The 9,409-nt window shown below is 28.9% G+C and overlaps 1 protein-coding gene across 3 annotated transcripts in view; it reads right to left on the bottom strand.

The window, feature by feature from the left end:
• The window catches only part of sona (sol narae metalloprotease), a 382,088-nt gene extending 374,229 nt beyond the window's left edge, over window positions 1–7,859 (bottom strand). For all 3 annotated transcript variants that reach the window (XM_072529755.1, XM_072529750.1, XM_072529754.1), the window contains exon 1: window positions 7,548–7,859. The gene's annotated coding sequence lies outside the window, so the exon portion shown is untranslated. The remainder of the gene's footprint in view (window positions 1–7,547) is intronic.
• Window positions 7,860–9,409: the final 1,550 nt, after the last annotated feature.

The raw sequence follows: 9,409 nt of genomic DNA on the forward strand, positions 1-9,409 counted from the left end.
TCGACTTAAGTCGATAAGTAGAGTAATAAGTTTATATGTATGTATATTATGTAGATTTTACTGCAAGCATCTCGGTTACTCCTGTGCTTTATTGTGGCCCGTGCAAATCAAGTGAATACTTCCTGTCGTACTCTGGGCGATAGGAAGTATTTACTTTAATAATAACCTTCTAAAATACCAATGAGAATTACGAACTGTTCTTGATATAGAGAAGATTGATATATGCTGTATCGCCAAAAACACACTTCACTAAACACTCATATATCAAGTTTAAAGGAAATCAGGTATACCACGCTATCACCCAGAAAATATAGCCAAAGGGGGAAGATCGATAATTATAAAACAGAGCATACAATAACAGAAGAAATACAAGCCACAGATGTGAAAATCAAAACTGAGACCTATAACCTAGTAGTCTCAGCTATAGGTATATTGCACCGTCATAGTATAAAATACAGTCAGATTTGTACACAACATTTTTGAACTCTCAAAGAAGTAGATTCATCATCGGAGGTGATTATAATGCGAAACATACTACATAAAGATCAACATTAACCACCACTAAATGAAAAGAGCTCGCAAAAGCCTGCAGACAATTGAATTGTGAAGAAGTGTGCCTAATTTCTTGACCATTAAAGAGGCCTGGAATATAAATTCGGATTATCTTCCATTTTCGGATCACTGTCCCATTCTCCCCACACTTAGTGACAAATCAATATGGAAAGAGACCCACCCTTCAGAAATGAACTAGAAGACTCAGGTAATCTTTCGGTCCCTTTGAAAACTTAAAATAAGTTAGATGCAGAAGTTGAATTGCTTCCCAAACAGATTTAGTAAGCAGCATTGAACAGTACTCCAATCATCCCTATTAGGACAGAACGAAAAAATTGTTCAAAAGAAATCAAAACCTTTGTTTTTAAAACAAGAAAATTGTCACAACATCTTAAGCGAGTAATACAACACTTCCAAAATGAATCGATTGGGACATACCTTTGCGAGTAAACAGCTAAAAAAGTAGTAAATATTCTCTCTGGAAGGCCACCAAACGGCTCAAAATACCTACACTACATAACTCACACATCAGAATCACTGATAGAAGCTGGGCTTGAACCAGTGCTCAAAAAGTCAGCCGCTTTGCACAGCATTTTGAAAACACCTTCCAACCAAACAAAGGAAATGACTTTTCAACCTATCAACTCCTAGATAATACAAAGTTAGTAAGAATACTGAAGAAGCTAAAGCCATCCGAGTTAGTGTAGTGATTAGTTCAAAAGCAGTATATAGTGCGGCTTAGTGTACACGAGTGCCTGTGTAAATAATTACTGTAAGTAAGAAAGACCCTGTAGAAACATTATTGAGTATAGTTTTAGAAGATTAATTAGTATTAATTTAGGACGTAACAGAACTCCTCATTGACCAGATTGCTGTTTAAAGGATACCCATTAAGGGGCGTTTTATCAATAAATAAAAAAACTTTAATAATAAGAGATAATAAGTTAATGGATTTAAAAAAAAACTCATCTACGTGAAAAATAAAAAAAGTTAGTAACAAATAGACATGAAAATAAAATTGTTGTTTTTATTCTTTTCCATAAAATTTTATTATACTTTCTATACCTTTTAAACCTTCCTTGGACTTCTACAAATATTTCAAATTAAAAATTAGCCAAATCGATCCAGTCGTTCTCGAGTTGTTACAAAAAACTTACATACCAAAAAACATAAAAATAAAATGACGCTTGTTAAACGTCATTTTATTTTTATAATAAGTGTATCTGTATGTATATTACGTATATTACTGTATATCGTAAGGTGGCTACATGCGTCTCGATCACGCATCGAGATATCCAGTAATAAGAACATTTCAAACAATATGTAAATTACGCGGAAGAATAATTTTTTTTTTATTTAGGCCAGTTTACACTGTATTACATAAATGTAAAATAAATGTAATGTGAACAATTCATTATTTCCATAATATTATCCTTTATCATTTGTTATCAAGGTCATGTCTTCTCATAAAAATTTTTAATAATATTCCAAAGCACATGTAGCATTGAAAATTTTTAGATATATCAAACTGCCTCGATCATTTAACTAGAAAATAAGATCTTTTCTTCACCATAATATAATTAGTCTATTTTATTATATTACAAATATTCCTTATATATTTAATCAATCCTTAAAAATTAATTACCTACGTTTGACTCTTTTTACTTTAAAATTTTTTAATGTTTACGTTAAATTCATCAATATGTATGAGAATATTTAAAACTTTCTTTTATTTTACATTACCAGGAATAATATATCACGTTAAAAAACTTCAGCTAGTACGTTAACTTACGCAAGAAATGCTCACGCATTAGTAATATTTTTACGGAAGGAGTTCAACCATAGGACAGAACAGTAACTCTTGTGATACCTGTATGCATACTTGAAATATGAAAACATTTTGAAACATTTTGTTTTAAAAGCAACACAATCAGTGGTTATACAATTACCATAACAAACAAAGACTTGGATTTATTTAAAAGGTTTTCTCGAAGAAGATATGTAGAAGATATTCACGTTTATCAGTTGGTATAATATTAATTTTAAAAGACGTTGAGGATAGGAAGCATGCCCGAATTTAAATCAGATAGTTGTAATAAATCTGCGTAGAATATTAAGTTTCTTATGCCAGTATTTTTTAAGGGTGGTTGGATGTAGCAGTGTGTATCGAGTAGGGTAGGTAAAACAAAATTTTTCGCGACTTAGACAATTATTATTGTCTACGTCGTAAACAATGTCGACACGTTGAAAATTAGTAAAGTAACAAGTTTTTAGTTCGATACAAAAGTATTTGTTCTAATTCGCATTGTTGAAAGGCTTCGTAAAGAGGTGGATCATTTTTTAATTTTTATTATTTTTAATTGGGTCAGAAACGTTTAAAATAATGATGTTAGAGAAAAGCAAAGACTTGGGGAGCATTTTGAAAAACCCGAATTCTGTTTAAAAGTGCATCGTTAGCTGAACCATTTTAAAAACCAATGATGGTCCAATATAGAACGTAAATATGATCGATAGAATAATAAGGCTGTTTGTACATCCACTCTCCACCAATTTTTACCACCATTTTTAAAAAGTTCAGTCCATATTTACTTCTTTCTAAGAGATAATCTATGTGAAACTTCCACGATAGTTCTGTTAAGAGTAATGGCTAAATTTAACCTTAAAGAACAGCCACTTAAGAAAATAAAAATATATACGATTGTATGACAAGTTTATTGATTAACTCATACATACTTATAGAGAACTTCGTAGAAATGAATAGACTAATTTTATAAATTTTCTTTATTTTGCAATAAAAACACTAAAACCAACTATAGCATACATTTGTACATAATCAGCATAGTCTGTTAGATTAGGCAACAAATAGTTCAAAAATATTGGTGATAATCAATGGTGGCATTTACTAATAACCACGCCTAAAAGACGAAAACCAAAATGACAATATTCACTTATACTAATAAAAGTGAAATTTAAGAAATTTATAACGAATAGAAATGGAATCGTGTAACTGTCGATAATTGTAATGAAACTGATTAGACCGTATAAACTGATTCTAAATTAAGATAATACGAATAAACCAATGTAAAATATTTTATTATTAATGTATTATCTATCTAACATCTACATTAAAATAAATACTGACAAGAATTATGTGGTTAATGATATTATGATAAAATTATCTTACTCGCAGTTCGTTTAATTTCTTTTAGTTTATACCATTTAATTGAATAGTAAAATTGTTAAGCGTTAACTTTACTAGTAAATTAACTTAATAAATACAAATTTAATAAGGTTCCAATTAAATATTTTAGCATCTATTCCAACCACTTAACTCATACTTTTTTAATGAAAGTGTTGATTTATGATTTGACCTGGTTTGGTTTTTAACGAGGTTTTATTTAGTTTTTACATTAAATAATATAAACTTTATTTAGATATTTTTTCTATTTATTTCTAATTTTATTGTGGCGCTTATAAGTTAACAAATGTCGGCATTCATTCGGCACATAACATGTCAGAACAAAAAAAATTTCGTTCGTTTAAAAAAAAAATAATATTTTCAGGAGTTGAAAATATTTAATTAATTCTTCTATTAGTTTACATGTCGAATGCAGATGCTGTTTGAAACATTTGACATTTGAATAAAGGCTGCCCTAATACTATTTTTTTTTAATTAACTTTTAGTGCCTGAACAATGTTATTTACAAAAGATCATTTAATAGTATGCTAATATATGCTCTTGCTCGACTAGGTTCCTCTTAAGAATTATATTCTTTATGGCATATTAGCAAAAATGGCAGTATTACAATTATACCCAACACTATTTTGACGTTCGTCATTGAGTAGAATTCTCACTTCCACGAATGGAAAAAAGTCTCTGGCATAGGTTGATTATGAGAGTTAACATTTATATAAATATATCTTTGTCGGATATGGAGATGTTTTGCTTGGAATAATTAATTATTTCTTTAAATATATAATTTATACAATAATTATCGTTTATTTAACGTGTGTTAAGATATAATTTAACACTCTATAAAATAATGATATAATTTAAGGATTAGGTAAGGGTTAGATAAAACAAATATAGAAATTAAAGGACAGTAAGGTACGGAGAAAAAACCTTAAACAATCTTAAAATAGGACTAAATTGTAAAAAAATATTGAATAAAAATAATTTGTAAGAATCAAAAGAGCACAAAATAAAGAATAATAATTTTTTGGATCACAATGAATAATAAGAGAATATAAAAAATCCAACTTACTAGAAATAAAACTACAAACAAATCATTGCCAATATTATAGAATGTGATTAAATGCATGTATCATTCACAAAAATAAACAAGAATTAATATATTATATATATATATATATATATATATATATATATATATATATATATATATATATATACTGCAATTATGACATCAAATTACAAAAGTAATGTTTAGATGATTTTTAATTAAAAAAGAGCTTTATTATCTTAAAGGTAAACTATAAAATGCCTGGATCAAAATAAAAGAAGTAGAATATCAGTTCTTATTACGTTATAAAGTACGGAAATAAAATATTAAATATAAATATAATATTCAAGAATATTTATACAAATTTTCAAAAAAATGCAAAATATCTTACCTCGGACACATACCCGACACATCAGATATAACTTCCTCAAGATTATTGAAAGGAAAGATACAAGATGTGATTCTGGTAGACGTAATGATCTGGCTATGTAATATTAAAGAATGAATAGAAATATAGAATTTTCAGAAACTATCGCCAATCTTAATTAAGAATATTCAACCTGAAAAAGAGAAGAGACGGAATACTATGAACCAAATATTTAAGACCAGAATTTAAAATTTTCCTTTGGATTGGGGATCTGATAAAAGAAATAAGAAAGTCAAGATGAATGAAATATTCAAAAGTGTAAACAGAATAGTGTCAAAGATTACCTTATCGAATTTAATTCACATATTCAGACAAACAATAATTATTCCAGTGCTTCTTTTTCTTCTTTTTTCAAGGTCAATAAGTTAAACTAAACTATGAAGATCCTGAATTATTTTCTTAACAACTAATACGTAATTCTTATAAGAAAATTCAATGATTGTTACAACACATACGTATTAGTTCGAAATTGCTACGGACATTTGGAATTTAATCACTACTTTAATAGTAAAGATATTCCAGAAATTAATAAAATTTCACCTGGCTTATAGAAAGAAGTGAAATATTACATATTTACAGTTATTTTCTATGGAGTGGAAGCTAGGACATTAATTGTGGCAACTATGATACGACTCGAGGCTTTCGAGATATAAGCGTATCCTATATATATATATATATATATATATATATATATATATATATATATATATATATATATATATATATATATATATATATATATATATATATATATATATATATATATATATATATATATATATATATATATATATATATATATATATATATATATTCTGAGCTGACCGTATTACCAATGTGGAAGTAAAATATAAAATTCTGATAAATGTCAACGCTCAAATTCTAAAATATCTGGGACACATAATGAGAAACTTAAAATCAATTAAGGTAAATGGCAAAAAAGGACCGAGAGTGATACGTACCTATTTGGTAGCTTTTGTACAATTTACGGAAACGGTAACACGACTACCAATAAGCATATCTGGAATGGATAGGAGCCGTAAAAAAAAATTAAAAAATTGTGACTTATCATTATTTTAATATTCCTGTTTCCAAATAGAACATGACCAACTTTTTTAAAAATGACTGATATTCTTCAGGAAAAGAAAAAAGCTTTTGGTCAACTATATACTCAATGAACTACGAGGTAAAAATACAACCGGGGAAGGGTTCACACACAGTAACTTAAATAAACAACGTACCGAGAGATGAAACGTGGATTCAACTAAAAACCATTACTTATTTCAGACTCTGGCACTGGAAAAATCCGATTTAAAATAATTGTATGTAAATTGAGCTCAAATAAGTTGTAATTTAGGAATTAAGCTGAAGTTATATAAAACAATACACAAAATAAAAATAAAAAAAAAACAAAATATTCCAGGATCCGGATATTATAACATTCATTAAAATAGGACGGCTGCGTTGGATAGGACATGTAGAAAGAATGAAAGAAGGCGAAATACCAAACAAAATATTCAAACAGATGCCAGTAGGAAAAAGAACAAGAGGAAGACCGAAGCTGAGATACTTAGAACAAATAGAAAATGATATAACAACCTTAAAAATAAAAAACTGGAGAAAAAAAGCACGAAACAGATCAGAATGGAGAAGAATCCAGGAACAGGCCAAGACCCAAAAAGGGTTGTCGAGCCAGTGATGATGATGATGATATAAACGAATAAGTAACTAATCAAGTCTTTACATTTTGTTTAAACGTTAAATAAATCTAAAGAGTTATAAGATAAATAAAAAGATTTATTTTAGAAATAGGTAATGGCAAAAAATAGCTATCGAAATACGTGCATTAAAGCGTCCTAAAATTGTAATAAATTTTTAATCTGAAGGCATTAAAAATACAAGAACGCGCAATATCTCATATTCTACTCTAACAAAAACAAAAGATCTGTTAATAAATCTCTCCTTATGGGGTATAAACTAATGGCAAATATATTTATTTAGAGAAATATATTTTTTATTACCTTCCGTTTTTTTATTTAAGCATTTTCTAATTTTAAGAACACTCGTTTAAAACTTCGCTAAATAATATAAAAATTTGACCCTGAAAGAAACTTTTAATTATTAGAATCTCTTATTAAAATATATAACGGTAAGATAAAAGCAATAATCAAAATACGGTAAAACAACATTCAAAGTTTCCCTTTCACTAGCAAGTTTTACTTTCGAATGAGTTCTATAAGCGCATATTTTATTAGATTGCAAAATAATTTTAAACACTAAGTGAGTAAAAATGATAAGCATATTTTAGAAATAATTTCTATTACCTGTAGTTAAAGTCGAGTCTCCAGTGAAATAAATCAATATACGAAAAAATATCACAGTTCACTAGCACCCAAAAATCCGCAAGAATCGACACACTCGTAATTAAGACACAAACATTTTTCGAAAAAATAAATTTCACTTTACTGAATATTGTCTTAGTTATCGTTTAGAGCGAGAACCGTATTAGATAACAGTCAAAAGTAACATTTAGAAAGTGGAAAGAATAGATTCGCGGACTGTATATACGGTGGTCATGTCTCTTTATCAGAAATGAATGAAAATTTGACGGTAGTGCCTCGGAGTACCACCGTATGCCAACTTTGGTATTTATTTTAGCATTGCCCAGAGGTATGCGCGCGCAAGTTTTACTTACGATTCTTATAGAGAGGGAAAGTATTGGTGAAAGGAAGTAAAGGACATAATGTTGCGGCTAGCGTGTTCGCTGCTAAGACTTATGAAGCGGTGCGATGCTTGACTCGTGTCGCGCACCTATAAAATCGAAAGCGATTTGCTAGAGATGTCTGTACTGTATGCAAAGGATTATATTTTAAAAACTTCAAAATAAGTTTATACTTTTACAAATAATTATATAAATATTCTTAGTCATATTCAATAATTAACTAGTTATACCAGTCATATATTATGCCCATTTAAAATAGATTATATCTCTTTAAATTATCTATTAAGTCTGTCCGTCTTTTTGTTGTTTATTTTTTTATAAAAATTTATAATAATAAGCACTTTATATTTAGATTTTTTCACTAAATGAACATTAATAATTTAAAAAAAAAAATGACAATATCTGGTAATTTTTATCAGTCCACATTAGCCCCAATTTTTTTGGGCTTCATTTATGTTTTTATATAAAAGACATCCAATTAGAAGTTTTATTATTTGTTTAAGTAATTTTTTTATTACGTGTTAATATTCTTATCTATTACCATGGTTCGTATCTATTTTTTTATTTATTTGGCTTCAACCACTTAGCATAACAAAATACAAAAAGTGATCAAGAAAAATACAACATACATACACATATACAAAACATCAATTACAGATAAGGTATACAATATATATTTTAATTATTGATGTATTGTGTTAAATTTTATTAAAAAAGTTTATAGGTTTTAAGAATTCTAATAAGTCATTAAGAATTCTAATAAGAACTTATATAGAGACGAAGTAGAAGCATGGGTTGAAACGAGTGGCCTCACGTTAATCCATGATCCTAAACTTCCACCAACTTTTCAGAGCAAAGTTTGGAACAGAGGATATAACCCGGATATCTGTTTTTCGAGTAATAACCTCGAAGATCGATGTACCAAAGTAGTATATGGCCCCATACCAAAAACTCAGCATAGATCAATTGGTATAAATATCTTTCCAATTATTAGACCACAAGCTATTCCATTAAGAAAGAGATTTAACTTCAAAAAGGCAAACTGGTAAAAGTATGCAGACATGCTAGATTCTGAGTTGGTACGTCTTGAACCAGAAGTAAAGAACTACGAAAAATTTGTAGAGGTAGTCAAAAATGTGTCTGTAAAAGCTATCCTTAGAGGACGTAGACAACAATATGTTCCCGAGATGTCCAGCGAGTCCAAAGAACTAATGAGAACATACGAAACCCCCTATTCAACTGACCCCTTTAGCCAAGAAACGGTTGACTGTACGACACTCTCAATGACCACTATCTGGGTAAGGTCGTATATTCCTTACTGCAATACAGACGTTTTTTCGTTATGTTGGAGGGAAGTGTTCTAGCTAACGCTCTTCAATATATACACAGACGACCAACCTACGCCGACCGAAACCAAGCACCTCCTCTATGCTGACGATCTTGTAATATGTGCTCAAGGAAATA

This window comes from Diabrotica undecimpunctata, chromosome 4 (genome assembly GCF_040954645.1).
Source record: "Diabrotica undecimpunctata isolate CICGRU chromosome 4, icDiaUnde3, whole genome shotgun sequence".
Taxonomy (NCBI): domain Eukaryota; kingdom Metazoa; phylum Arthropoda; class Insecta; order Coleoptera; family Chrysomelidae; genus Diabrotica; species Diabrotica undecimpunctata.